Source organism: Oryctolagus cuniculus, chromosome 7 (genome assembly GCF_051225735.1).
Source record: "Oryctolagus cuniculus isolate XC-2025 breed Fujian yellow rabbit chromosome 7, ASM5122573v1, whole genome shotgun sequence".
Classification (NCBI taxonomy): Eukaryota; Metazoa; Chordata; class Mammalia; order Lagomorpha; family Leporidae; genus Oryctolagus; species Oryctolagus cuniculus.
The window spans coordinates 10,342,581-10,356,671 of NC_142873.1; the positions used below are offsets into that span (position 1 = coordinate 10,342,581).

The window sequence follows — 14,091 nt, forward strand, 5'->3', positions numbered from 1 at the left end:
TGTGCCTATTTGTGGATCTCTGAGTTTCTTTCACATGGACTTCCTTGAGCATCTGGGATCTATGGGCTACTGTTTTCCAATAAATATAGGATTTTTCAGCCTTTATTTCTTCATATATTTTTTGTTCTAGTCCTTTCTCTGTCTCCTGATAATCCCAGTAGTCATGTGTTAGTGTGTTTGATAGTGTCCCACATTTCTCTGAAGCTCTGTTCATTTTTCTTCATCTTTTTTTCCTCTCTTTTCTTCAGTTTACATAACATATCAGTCTTTTTTAAAAGATTTATTTATTTACTTGAAAGTCAGAGCTACAGAGAGGGGTGTGTGTGTGTGTGTATATATATATATATATATATATAGAGAGAGAGAGAGAGAGAGAGAGAGAGGGAGCGCATTTCTGTTCTCTGGCTCACTCCCCAGATGGCTGGACCAGGCCAAAGCCATGAGCCAGGAGCTTCATCCAGGTCTCCCGCATGGGTGGTAGGGGCTCAAACAGTTGGGCCATCTTCTGCTACTTTCCCAGGTGCATTAGCAGGGAGCTGGATAAGAGGTAGAGCAGCTGGGACTGGAATTAGTGTCTTTTTTTTTAATTTAAAGACATTTATTTACTTGAAAGTCAGAATTACAGAAATGGAGTTATCAATCTATTTTTAAGTTCATTTATTTTTATTATTTTCTGTGCCAGTTAAAAACTACTGTTAAGCTTCTATAATGAAATTATACTTTCCAACTTCCAGAATTTCTATTTAATCATTTTAAAGTAATTACTTTATTGGTATTCTTAGTTTTGTAAAACATTATTATCAGAGCTTCCTTCCTTCCTTAGTAAAGCTTTGCTTCTGCTAATATATTGGTAACAGCTACCTTGATGTCTTTTTTTAAAAGATTTATTTATTTATTTGAAAGGCAGAGTTATAGAGAGGCAAAGGCAGAAAGAGAGAGAGAAAGAGAGAGAGGTCTTCCATCCGCTGGTTCACTCCCCAAATGGCCACAATGGCCGGAACTGGGCCAATCCAAAGCCAGAGCCTGGAGCTTCCTCCAGGTCTCCCACATGGGGTCAGGGGCCCAAGGACTCAGGCCATCATCTACTGCTCTCCAAGGCCATAACAGAGAGCTGGACCAGAAGTGGAGCAGCTAGACCCAAACCGGTGCCCATATTGGATGTGGGCTTTACCCACTATGCTGCAGCGCCGGCCCCTTGACGTCTTCTTTGGTTATTGTTAAATCTTAGCACAGGTCACTCTCATGGGCAGCTTCTCTTTCTCCCCGTCTCTCTTTCCCTCTCTCTCCCTCCTTCCCTGTTCCTTTGCATGCTTCATAATTGTTGTTATAAGTCAGTGTTTTGCACAATAAATTGTAGCAACACTGGGTTTTGGCACCCCCTTTGAGGTTTGGGGCTATAATGTGCTTCTGTGTTTAGTGACGGGCTGGGTGATTCCAGGGAGGCTTGTCCCCTCCCCTGCTCACTGCAGCGTCCAGCCTCTGGTGCTGCTCCTAGAGGGGCAGCTGTGGTGACGCACATGGCCACTCTGGGGAGCTTCCTTTGCTTCCCTGACCACGCCCAGCTGATGTCATGATGGTTGTTCTATTGTTTCCAAACATACCTGGAATAAAACTTGGGCTGTAAAAGAATCCAGTCGAGTCTGGGCTCCTTTCAGGTAACAGTTTCTGGGATCCCTGTCCGATGCTTGTTCTGACCCCGGGAGGGCTCTTTACAGCATAGGCTGCACCTGCATTGCAGCGGGCGCTCCTGCCCTGTGCCTTCCACTGCAGCCTCCACTGCCCTTAGCCTTGACCTTAGCCTTCCTCCAATGGCCGCCATGGCCGGAGCACTGCGGCCAGCGCACCGCGCTGATCCGATGGCAGGAGCCAGATACTTATCCTGGTCTCCTATAGGTGCAGGGCCCAAGTACTTGGGCCATCCTCCACTGCACTCCCTGACCACAGCAGAGAGCTGGCCTAGAAGAGGGGCAACCGGGACAGACTCCAGCGCCCCGACCGGGACTAGAACCCAGTGTGCCAGCGCAGCAAGGCGGAGGATTAGCCTAGTGAGCCGTGGCGCCGGCCCCATTGCTGTTTTGTGACTGTGAATCTCAGCCTTTGCATTCCGGCATAGGTTTCAGAGAAAACCGAACACAGGACCCAAATAGCCGGAAGCTCTGGGCAAGCAGCAGTCACCTTTTCGTTTCAGTGCAGATGGGTCACTGCTGATACTCCTGCTCCTGGCTGTCGGTCTAGAAAGACAACTCTAGAAAGAGTTGTCTCGGCAACTCTTAATAAATGAGAAACACTTGCTGATGAAAGCATGCAGATGTCACCTTCATAGCTCAGACTATGTACACTACCACGGCTTTGACACAGAGATGACTTTGCAGGTTGCATTTTAGGAGAGACTAAAGGGCGAGTTTAGCTTTGTCTCTAAGACGTGGAAACAGGAAGGTAGGACTATTCATTATTTTAAAACCCTAAGTGCCGGCGCCGTGGCTCACTAGGCTAATCCTCCGCCTAGCGGTGCCGGCACACTGGGTTCTAGTCCCGGTCAGGGCGCCGGATTCTGTCCCGGTTGCTCCTCTTCCTGTCCAGCTCTCTGCTGTGGCCCAGGAAGGCAGTGGAGGATGGCCCAAGTGCTTGGGCCCTGCACCCCATTGGGAGACCGGGAGAAGCACCTGGCTCCTGCCTTCGGATCAGCGCGGTGCGCCAGCCACAGCGGCCATTGGAGGGTGAACCAACGGCAAAGGGAAGACCTTTCTCTCTCTCTCTCACTATCCACTCTGCCTGTCAAACAAACAAACAAACAAACAAACAAAAAAAACAACACACAACCCTAAGAAGCTTGTAGCTTTTGTGCACACCTGGGAAGTAAAAATCAATCTGCACAGGTCCCCGGGAGTAGATTCTGTCCCCTAGAACTTTGGGCCTGATGAGATACCTGCAGGCCGTTTGTGTTGTGTGGCGAGGCCCTGTGAATCCGCCGGTGGCCCGTGTGCCTCTGAGCTCTGGGTCAGTTTCTGTATTCCAGGGACAGGAAGCCACAGCCACCTGGATTTTCCTGAATATGCCTCAAGGTAAAATACTCAACGATCCCACAAAAAGCAGGAACCAAACCACACACCCACACCCAGAGGAAAATTTCAGACAAAAAGCAGCCAAAACTCTACTCTATTGCTTAAAAATCTTTTTTTATTCTTGGGAATTCTTTAATGGTTTCTCTACTGCCTAGGAAAAGGATTCCTATGAGAATTAAAAAAAATCGAAAGTCCAGTGCCATGACCGTTGAGCTTCCGCTCTGTCTGTTCTGACTACACAGATGATTGGATGGACGGTTTCTTCTTCAGACCCTCGCTTGAAGGTGACGAGCGCCTCTTCGTCATCCCAGGAAGGCGCAGATCTGAAAGTAGAAGGAAACAGGGTGGGAGCCACCCGTGGGAGGGGCAGCCCCAGCCCCCAGGGCCGCGGCGCCTGAATCCCCCTGCTGTCCCGGGCTTGTTCTCGGCGCTGACCATGGCGCCACGGTAGCTCAGGCTTGCTGTTCTGATAATGCTGAAGTCGTCAGACCTGCAAGGGCCGGGGGAACCGGGCTGGCAGGGTGGCAGCTGGCACAGTCTCTCTTCTTACCAACGGCACCTTCTAGACCATACTCAGTTTTGGGACGTTTTTGACAGGCCGGGGTTGGGCAAGCAGGGCCCTGCGAAGGGGCCTGGAGCCTCGGAGCCCAGACGTGGGTGACTGTGCCGTGTCCCAGGGCATTCCGGGCGGCAGGTGGTCCATGAGGCAGGTCTGCCCCATGTCCTACCGCATTCTGGCAGCAGGCGTTGGTGCGCCCACACCTCCGTGGCGCCCTGAGCCCTGCCTGCAGGGGAAGGTGGCCCTTCAGTGGACAGGTCCTGTGCCAACGCAGCTGTCAGGGTGGCAGGCAGCGCCCTGCCCACTTAGGGCCTACCCTGGGAGCGCAGAAACAGCGTGGCAGACGGGGTCACGGGTGACTGCAGGCCGAATGCATGCCCCAGGGCATGGGGAGGAAGGCAGGATCCCAGGGACAGCTGTCCTGCTGGGCTCCTGGCCTCTGCATCTGGTGTGCCTGGAAAAGTGAAGGTTTTAGGACAGCAAAACAACCAGTAACACAGACAAGCTCAAGGCTGGGTGAGTGCTGTGCCAGGAGCCTGAGCCCAGGTCCTTGCCTGCAGTGAGTTTGCAGCGCTGCATGGAGGGGCACAGTGGGCGCCGGCGACTGGGGACCTCAGCAAAGCCCTGTGAGCTCCAGCTTCCTTAGCTGCAAAGTGGATCCTAGGATCTCTGCCGTCTCACAGGTTGCTAAGGTTTAAGGGAGGTGAACCACAGCGCCTCTGCGCAGTCCCTCCCCCAAGGAAAGTGCTGACGGGACATCAGCTGCTCTACTGTCTATTACTGAAGAATAAGCTCCTCCTTGCAAAGTGCGTTCGTGTTTATTTGAACACCAAGGAGCACAGGCCCGCCGTGCAGGCCCAGACTCACTGGCTGACTGCCTCCTCCCCCAAGGCCATCACCGCCGTCTCTTCAGCTGCTTCTGCAGTTGTAGGACGAGGTTGCTGGGCTGCGTTTTGTGTTTTGACGTTGTCACTGTGGGAGCTGGCCTGTCGGGGACAAGCTGTAGCACTTTTTAAACTCCACCGCACAGAGCTCCCGTTGGGGTTCGTTCACCCTGCCCACGGAGTGCTGTCCTTCCTGCTGGGGCTGCTCAGGGTTTACGTGAGCTCGGTTATGTACACGTGGATTAGAGTTCCGCCACGGAATGCGCCGTGATTGCTCGTCCTGTGGCACATCCCATTCCCCCAAGTTAATAACCGTATTCTGTTTTGTTTAGCCTGGGTTTTAATGTACGCATTCTCAAACCAACCTCAAACCTTTTTTTCAGTTGTGTTGATCCCCCTGAATAAGCTAAAATGCATTTGCTCAGACCAGTATTTCGGTGCAGTGGGTTAAGTGACACCAGCATCCCATAGGAGCACTGGTTGGAGTCCCGGCTGCTCCCCTTCCAATCCAGCTCCCTGCTAATGCTCTTTGCAAAGCAGTGGATGATGGCCCAAGTGCTTGAGTCCCTGCCACCCATGTGGGAGACCCGATGGAGCTCCAGACTCCTGACTTTGGCCTACATGGCCCAGCACCAGCTGTTGCAGCCATTTGGGAAATGAACCAGCAGATGGAGGATCTCTTCTTCTGTAACTCTACCTTTTGAAATAAATCTTTAAGTAAAACCACATATGCCATCAATTTCATCTTTTTTTTAAAGATTTATTTTATTTATTTGAAAGAGTTAGAGAGAGGTAGAGAAAGAGAGAGGTCTTCCATCTGCTGGTTCACTCCCCAGATGGCTGCAACGGATGGAGCTGTGCTGACCTGAAGGCAGGAGCCAGGAGCTTCTTCTGGGTCTCCCACGCAGGTGCAGGGGCCCAAGTACTTGGGCATCTTCTACTGCTTTCCCAGGCCATAGCAGAGAGCTGGATCAGAAGAGGAGCAGCCGGGACTAGAACCGGCGCACATATGGGATGCCGGCGCTTCAGGCCAGGGCAGTAACCCGCTGCACCACAGTGCTGGCCCCAGCCATCAATTTCATCTTGAGGAAATCTCTCTCAGAGCCCTGTCACATGCCTCAGTTGGGACTGATGATTTCCTAGGCCTCCTGCACACTGCTGTCTTGCCCTTGCCACTGTGCGGAGCTTGCTAGATGTGTGGTCGGAGGACCTTGGATTTGTAAGTGCACACGTGCATACCTGGAGTAGAAACTCCCTTTTGCAGGCTCCTTTGCAGCTACACAAGGCCATGTGACTAAATTATGACCAGTGAATGCTAAGGGAAAGGACTTGGTGCAGTCTTTGGGAGGCCTCCTCCAAGCAAGGCGGGCCTGTCCTTCCCATCGTCCCTTCTTGGAAGTGCCTGTGTGGGCCAGCTCTCCAGTGGCCCTCTCAGCCGTCAGCCCACTCGGAATTGGCCTTGGGAGCGGAGACACAGCAGCCTGCGTCCTGGTGGGGACGGGTGTCCCAGCAGCCCTGGACAGTGTAAGGAGGAGGCAGTCGTCTGCTCTGTTTAAGGCGCAGTTATTTCTTTATTTGCCATTTTCTGGAGACAGTGACGATTCAAGCTAGAGACATAGTCACTGTGGGGATTCCGGTTGCCTCTCGTTTTGCTGTCTCCTGTCTTCTCCTGCCTCCCCTTATCAACTGAATGAATCACTCACTCCAGAATCTTAGCAAGAAACGATGCGTGAGAGGTAAGTGTTTGAGGATTTGTGCTTTTGGAACTTTCTCCTATCCTCACATTCCAACAGTGGTTTGGCTGGTTGCAGAATTCAGTGTAGAAACACCGTCTCTCAGAACTTGAGGGTGTTTCAAACTCCCAGTGTAGTCATTGAAAAACCCCATGACCTCTGATTTTTTTTTTTTAAAGATGTATTTATTTGTTTGAAAGGGCTACAGAGGGAGAGAGACAGAGGGAGAGAGAGAGAGGTCTTCCATTTGCTGGTTCACTCCCCAAATGGCCAGAGTGGCCGAGCTGGGTTAAGGCAGAGCCAGGAGCTTCACCTTGGTCTCCCACATGGGTGCAGGGGCCCAAGCACATGGGCCATCCTCTGCTGCTTTCCCAGGCACATTAGCAGGGAGCCGGATGGGAAGTCGAGCAGCAGCCGGGACATGAACCAGCGCCCATATGGGATGCCAGCGTCACAGCAGATAGCTTAACCCACTGTGCCACCACTTGGGCCTCGTATTCTTGATTCTCTGAGGGAAGCGTCTTTGGGAGCCTCTCTCCGGTGTCATTTCACTCTGATGTGCCCATGGACTTGCTCAGCTCCCTCCAGAGGGTCTCCTCGCCATCAGGTTAAAAGCTGCAGGCAGGTACCTGCCAGGTGGTCCTGCCCCCAGCCGCTCTGTTCCGCACTCCTCGCCATGGTCTTGGTGGCCGCTCTTTGATCAGCTGTATCTCGAGCCCCTCCACACCCCTGAGCTACCTGAAAATGAGGGCCGCAGCAGGGCTCAGCAGGTGCCTGTGTTGGCCGTGGTGGTGTCACGTGAATGGTTGCACTGCTCTGTCACTCACAGGTGACCAGATGTCCTGTTTTCCTTTGCTGTGATGTTAAGACAGCAGAAATAACTGGATTTGGAAGCCCTGGTCATCTCTGCCCTCAGCTGTGCAGTTGTGTCACATTGCCATGGTAGAAGGGTCCATGGGGCTGCGGCGATCCATCGATCCATCCACCAGCACGACACAGAGGGTCTGGCTCCCAGGAAGGGTGCCCTGGACCCCCAGCAGAGACGTGGCCCCAGCACGAGTGTGTCCTCGCGTGGAATCCCTGCTGCTCGTCTCCTGTGGTGGTCAAAGCTTTTCCTTCCCTAGCTCGGTCCAGGCAACATAAAGTCTGATGACAGGTAGTTTCTAATTCTGAATCTGCGATCCCTAAAAACAAGGGAAAGTTCTAGATTGTTCATCTTTTAGGAATATCTTGGTGGATTACAAAGCTCCCGAAGACGGAGGCTTTTTAGTACAAACCTGAAACTCCCTGACAAGACCGTGGATGTTGCAAATGGACTGCATTTGGTGACGATGGTTTATGTTAGGCTGGGATAAGATAAGCACAGGCTTTAGCCTGGGAGGGAGGAGGGAGAGCAGCCTTAGAGAAAGAATTTTCCCTGTGTGGTGGTCAGAACTGGGGCTGCGTGGGAAATGATAGAAAAGAGCATTTCTTTCCCCAAAGGGAGAATCCAATCACATCAAAACACAGATTTTTATACGCTCTAAAGGGCAGTGCTGAGTTTTCTCTCACAGATCAAGACGAACTCGTCACAGAAATGTAAACTTTGAAACAAGACAAGGGATCAAAATCGTGACACATATTTTTACAAGCATCGTCCTATTTTTAAAGTTTATCTCAGTTTTCCACATTGCTGATTACCGTGCAATACTTGTACATTTTTATGGGGTGCAGAGGAATATCTCAACACATGTACACAAAGCAAACTGGCCTTTCTTTCCTTTCCTTCTGTCTGCAGCCCGCCAGCTCCGCTCTTGCAGCTGTTTGTGCAGAGTGTGGTACCTGACCGTGAGCTGGAGCTGCCCCACTGCACCATGGAACCCTAGAACTCGCCACCCTGGACTGGGCTGTGGCACCCATCACCCAGACAGCCTCTGTCTGCCTTCCTCCCGCCCTGCCCACTTCCAGCCTCTACAGCTCAGCACAGATGCATACATTAAAACTAAAAAGTGGTCCATATATACAGTGGACTATTCTGCCACAAGAAGAATGCAGTCCTGACGGTGGCAGTGAAATTAGTGGAACTGGAGATCCTTATGATAAGGTAGATGCAGAGAGACAGATGCTGTGTGTTCTGTCTCAGATATGGAGGTTGATTAATAAAAAGTTGATAATTAATTTAAAAATATGTTGTGCGCTGTGCCACAGTGGGTTAAGCCGTCGTCTGCAGTGCCCTCATCCCATATGGACGCTGGTTTGAGTCCTGGATGCTCCACTCCAATCCAGCTCCCTGCTAATGGCCTGGGAAAGCCATGGAGCATGGCCCAGGTCCTTGGGCACCTGCACCCACGTGGGAGACTTGGAAGAAGCTCCTGGCTCCTGGCTCCTGGCTTTAGTCTGGCTCAGTCCTGGCCATTGTGACCATTTAGAGAATGAACCAACAGATGGAAGATCTCTCTCTCTCTCTCTTCTCTCTGTAACTCTGCCTTTCCAATAAATAAAAATAAATCTTTAAAAAAAATAGTTGATCTAGACTTCAGAGTGATTATATGTGGGGTTTTTTCTTCATACGCCTCTCTCTTTGTGCCCACCTCCCTACCCTTTCTGCCCCTGTCTCTTCCCACGTGTTGTCTTAATCTAATATTACTGAGACCTTGGAGATTTTCCAACTCAGTGCCTGACCCACAGAGACCCAGAGAAGCTGTGCAACCTGTCTAAGGTCACACAGCAGGTCCAGGGCAGCTGTGGCCCCGGCTCCATCTGTTCCTGCGTTGCTGGTGTTTGTGTTGCTGGAATAGAACGCCTGAGCCTGGGGGATTTAGAAAGGAAAGAGGTTTCTCCTGGCTCACAGGTCTGGAGGTCCATGAGGGTGGAGCCAGCATTTGCTCAGCCTCGGGTGATGGCCCCGTGTTGAGTGGGTGACAGCTGGGCACAGGGGAGCAGGGAAGATGGGGCCAACTCCCACAGTGGCTGACCCATTGCCACGGGAAAGCATTAATCCATTCATCAGAAGCTTGCTCCCGCTGGGTCCTCCCTCCCAGCAGTGCTACCATGGCAACCAGATTCCAAAGTGAGTTTTGGAGGGGACAGCCACATCCAAAGCAGGGCACTGTCCTGCCTAGGCGGCGTTTGCCGTGGAGGATGTAACCATGCACACCTCTTGCTGAGAGCTTGCTTTGAGTCCAGCTGTCTCCTAAGTGTGTGAAATGTGTATTCTCATTTAATCCTCTAAACAATTTCAGGAGCTAGGGAGTATTGCCCCCACTTTATTGATGAGAAAACTGAGGACCGATTAAAGGTGGGGGAGACATAAATTGAACCCAGGTTATTTGACTATGGAGCCATTTTCTTGACAGACACAGAGGGATCTTCCATCCATGGTTCACTCCCCAAATGCCTGCAAGAGCCAAGGCTGGGCCAGGCTGCAGAGGCACTGGGAACTCCATTCAGGTCTCCCGTGTGGGTGCAGGGACCCGAGCACTCGAGCCGTCCTCTGCTACCTCCCAGGATGTGCATTAGCAAGAAGCTGGATCAGAAGTAGAGCCAGGACTTGGATCAAGCACTCAGATATGGGATAGGGCATCCAAAATGGCAACTTACTGCTGGGCCAAATGCCTGCCCCAAGCCCGTTTTTAAATTCAGCTCACTATGCTGTCTCTCAGTAGTTGCCATCTTCATGAGTTTGATCATTTGGAAATTTGGAGACCCTGAAAGTTGGAGTAATAGATTTAAAAACCTTAATTAAAATGTAGATCTCTGCAGTAAGTAATATCTATAGTTCATATGTACTGTGAATTAGAGTGCAGTTGTTTCTTGAACTGTCTGTTGGATTTTAGGAGCTAGGGGATTCAGGGACCAGAATTATCCTCCTTTCTATTTGATAGACCAGGAACATCTTGACAAGTTTTCCAAAGTGTTATCTGGAGAGTGACCACACGGGGCCAGTGGTGAGTAAGCATTGAAGCAAGCTGACAACAAAGCCACTTCCTCCTGTTGGAGAGAAAAGTGCTTCGTATCTAATCTATTCATGCCATATAATCTTGCTCATTCACTGTTTACAGATTATTTTACACACTACAGACCTACTACAGGTGTGACTTTGCGGAATTTCTTAAGAAGCCAGACCAATTCTTTGGAAATGTTGAAATATTAATGTGCTTCATCACTATCAGGTTAGTCTTAGAAATTACAGACCCCAAGATCAAGACCTAGGAGCTCGAAAGAAGGTTGGCTTATTAAATATTTTCAGATCTAGTTAATTACAGGAAAATTAAGATTTCTTTTTAAAAAATATTTATTTATTAGAGAGAGAGAGAGATCTTCCATCCACTGGTTCACTTCCCGGTTGGCTGCAATGGCCAGGCCATCTTCTTGGGCTATCTTCCACTGCTTTCCCAGGCCATTAGCAGGGAGCTGGATTGGAAGTGGAGCAGCCGGGATTCAAACCAGCGCCCATCTGGGATGCCAGTGTTGCAGGTGGTCGCTTTACGCACTACACCACCATGCTGAAAATGAAGATTTCTATTCCACATGTTTCCAGGGAGAATTTCTGTCATCTAACTTATATTAAAACCATGTAAAATAGCGCAGTTCAGAGGAAAACAGGAAATGAATCCACAGCCACAGGAGGAGAGAAAAGCCAGGTCAAGCACGTGTCAGCGCTGACTCTGAACTCCCGTGAGCGGGACGAGGAACAAGGAGAGTCCTGGGAGTTCTCCAGCACCTGCAAGCACGCTGCACCGGGCTGCACGTGGGACGGAGTCTTGGGCTGAGTCTCTGGGATCGCCTGTGGTGTGAAGTGCTCCTCGGATGCCCCCGCAGGGCTTGGGGTAGACAGAGCTTTCACACCGATGCTGCAGCAGGCAGGGCTTCCGGTTGCTGCCCTGAGAGACGCTCTGTGGTGGGCTGAATGTGTGTCGGCATCCGAGCCCCCAGGGTGTTGGTGTGTGTAGTGGGGATGTTGCGGGGCGGTGAGGTCATGGATGGGGTGAGTGCCCTTACAAGAGGGGCCTCAGAGAGCTCCGCGGCTCTTGCTTTGCTGTGTGAGGCCACGTGGAGAAGACGGCGATCTGCAACCCGGAGCCCTGGCCAGACCCCACGTCTGCCAGAGCTTGACCTGGCACCTTCTGTCCCCTCAAACTGGAGAAAAGGCCCTTTGTTGTTCAGGAGCTGCTCGGTCCATGGCTCTTTGTTACAGCAGCTGAGCTGACTAATACGCTCCCTGGAGTCCTTATCCTCCTTCTTGGAACTTGCTTTACTCTCTCTGGTCCCTGGTTTGTCTTTTCCTCTACTTACACTTTATACTCTGTTAATTATGTATCTTCCTGTCATTTAACTCACACTGTCAGGGAGACTATGAGGTCTGTGTCATCTGTGTCGCTTTGTATTGCACCTGTTGCAATGTGTTAATTTATCAAGGTCTGGGAACAGCCTCACAGTATCACGGTGGCAGTGTCCCAGAACAGGGTGCACTGACCGTTGATGTAGTTCATTGTAATGAAGCCTGGCTCCAGCCACTGCTATTGCTTAATTTTATTCAAACATATTCTGGCAAACTTAAAAAAATTCATCATTAAAGCATTGATTTGTTGTAATTTCAAAGAAAATCATAGGGGCCGACGCTGTGGCGTAGTGGGTAAAGCCACCACCTGCAGTGCTGGCATCCCATATGGGCACCGGTTCTAGTCCCGGCTGCTCCTCTTCCAAGCCAGCTCTCTGCTATGGCCTGGGAAAGCAGTGGAAGATGGCCCAAGTCCTTGGGCCTCTGCACCCATGTGGGAGACTCAGAAGAAGCTCCTGGCCTCCAATCAGCACAGCTCCGACTGTTGTAGCCATCTGGGGAGTGAACCAGTGGACGGAAGACCTCTCTCTCTCTGCCTCTCTGTATAACTCTGACTTTCAAATAAATAAATCTTAAAAAAAAGAAAATCATAGATATTATAGAGTAAATCCGTTGTTTAAAGATTTACTTTATTTATTTGAAAGGCAGAGTTACAGAGAGAGAGAAAGATCTTCAGTCTGCTGGTTCACTCCCCAAACGGCTCCAATGGCCAGGGCTGGGTCATGGCAAAGCTAGGAGCCAGGAGTTTCATCTGGGTCTCCCCTGTGGGTACAGGCATTCAAGGACTTAGGCCATCTTCCGCTGCTTTCCCAGGTGCGTTAGCAGGGAGCTGATCAGAAGTGGAGCAGCGAGGACTTGAACTGGTGCCCATTTGGGATATTGGTGTCACAGGGTTGGCTTTACCCACCACGCCACAGTGTTGGCCCCTATAGAGTAAATATTGCTCAACTAACAGGTGTATATTGAGGGTCTGCTTTGTGCAAGGTAGAAGCCACGTTGTTAGATGGGAGCTTGCATTTTAGTGTGGAGATCTAGAGAATGGCTGAGCAGCAGGAGGGGTGAGTGCCCAGAAGAAAGTCACTTGGGCTCAGCGGCTGGATGTGTGACATGAGAAGCCCCTCTGAGAAGGTGGCATTCGAGGCCTGATCCAGCAAAGGTCACAGCAAGACATGCGCATGGCTATCAGAGGGAAGAGTAGGAGAGATGCATTTTTACGATTACCTTTAAAGATAAAACAGGATTTCCAAATGTTTTGACTTAAGTTGTCTCTTTGGGACCTTTTGGATCTTCTCCCCTAACTTCTTAGGCTACATTTCACTCTAAAATGCTTTAAGAAAAGTGTCTCATTCAGACACTGAATTCTTTTATTAAAGGGCAACTAAGGGGCTGGCACTAAGGCGTAGTGGGTTAAGCTGCTGCCTGCAGTGCTGGCATCCCATACGGGCACCAGTTGGAGTCCCCACTGCTCCACTTCCGATCCAGCTCTCTGCCTTAGCCTGGAAAAGCAGTAGAAAATGGCTCAAGTGCTTGGGCCCCTGCACCCACGTGGGAGACCCGGAGGAAGCTCCTGGCTCCTGGCTTCGGATCAGCGCAGCTCTGGCTGTTGTGGCCAACTGGGGAGTGAACCAGCAGATGGAAGACCTCTCTCTCTCTCTGCCTCTCCTCTCTCTATGTAACTCTGACTTTCAAATAAATAAATCTTTAAAAACAAGGCAAATAAATGATCCTTAGTGATAAGAGAATCTTTCAAGTAGGAACATAGGACCTTTGACCTGTCACAGTTAAGGAAAGATCTGATGTGAGGATGCTGGCCCTAGCCCAGAGTGCACTGCACAACGGAGCCACCATCTCCGAGGGTCTCCTCCTGCCCTGAGCAGCAGACCAGCATCCTGAAGAAGGAGAGGGAATAAGCCTCGGTCTTTCATGTTATTTTATTACTTTTTAAAAAGATTTATTTATTTATTTGAAAGAGTTGCAGAGAGAGAGAGAGAGAGGGAGGGAGACACAGAGAGAGAGATTGTCCATCTGCTGGTTCACTCCCCAAATGGCCACGATAGCCAGGGCTGGGTCAGGCTGAAGCCAGGAGCCTGGAACTCCATCCAGGTCTCCCACATGGGTTGCAGGGGGCCAAGCACTTGGACCATCCTCCGCTGCTCTCCCAAGTGTATTACTAGGGAGCTGGGTTGGAAGTGGAACAGCTGGGACTTGAACCAGTGCCATATGGGATGCTGGCATCACAGACAGCGGCTTAACCCACTGTGCTGACCCTGGTTCTTCACTTTAATGCTGCCTTCCTCCTTGAGTTTCCTCAGCTCAGGCTGCCTGGCGCTGTAACTCCTTACCCAGTTGTTGAAGCCTGTTGTGGTCTCCTCCCTGTCTGAACGTCTAGCCCTCACTTCAATGCACACTTCAGCATCGAGGTATTCTCTGATTATTTCGTGTACATTCCCTGTGGGTTCCCAAGGATGAGGCTTCTTCAATGTAGGGAGACCAGTCTATATACAATATCTTTTGTTGGATGGATGGATGGATG

The 14,091-nt window shown here is 50.6% G+C and overlaps 1 long non-coding RNA gene across 4 annotated transcripts in view; it reads left to right on the forward strand.

Annotated features, from left to right (window-relative positions):
* LOC103349986 (uncharacterized) overlaps positions 1-14,091 on the forward strand; it is a 119,987-nt gene that overhangs the window by 16,589 nt on the left and 89,307 nt on the right. Inside the window, exon 3 of one of the 4 annotated variants that reach the window (XR_011390268.2) lies at positions 8,016-8,751. The exons of the other annotated variants lie outside the window; for them this stretch is intronic. This is a non-coding gene — a long non-coding RNA (uncharacterized LOC103349986). Of the gene's footprint in view, positions 1-8,015; positions 8,752-14,091 lie in introns of those variants that run through there. 4 annotated transcript variants of the gene reach the window in all.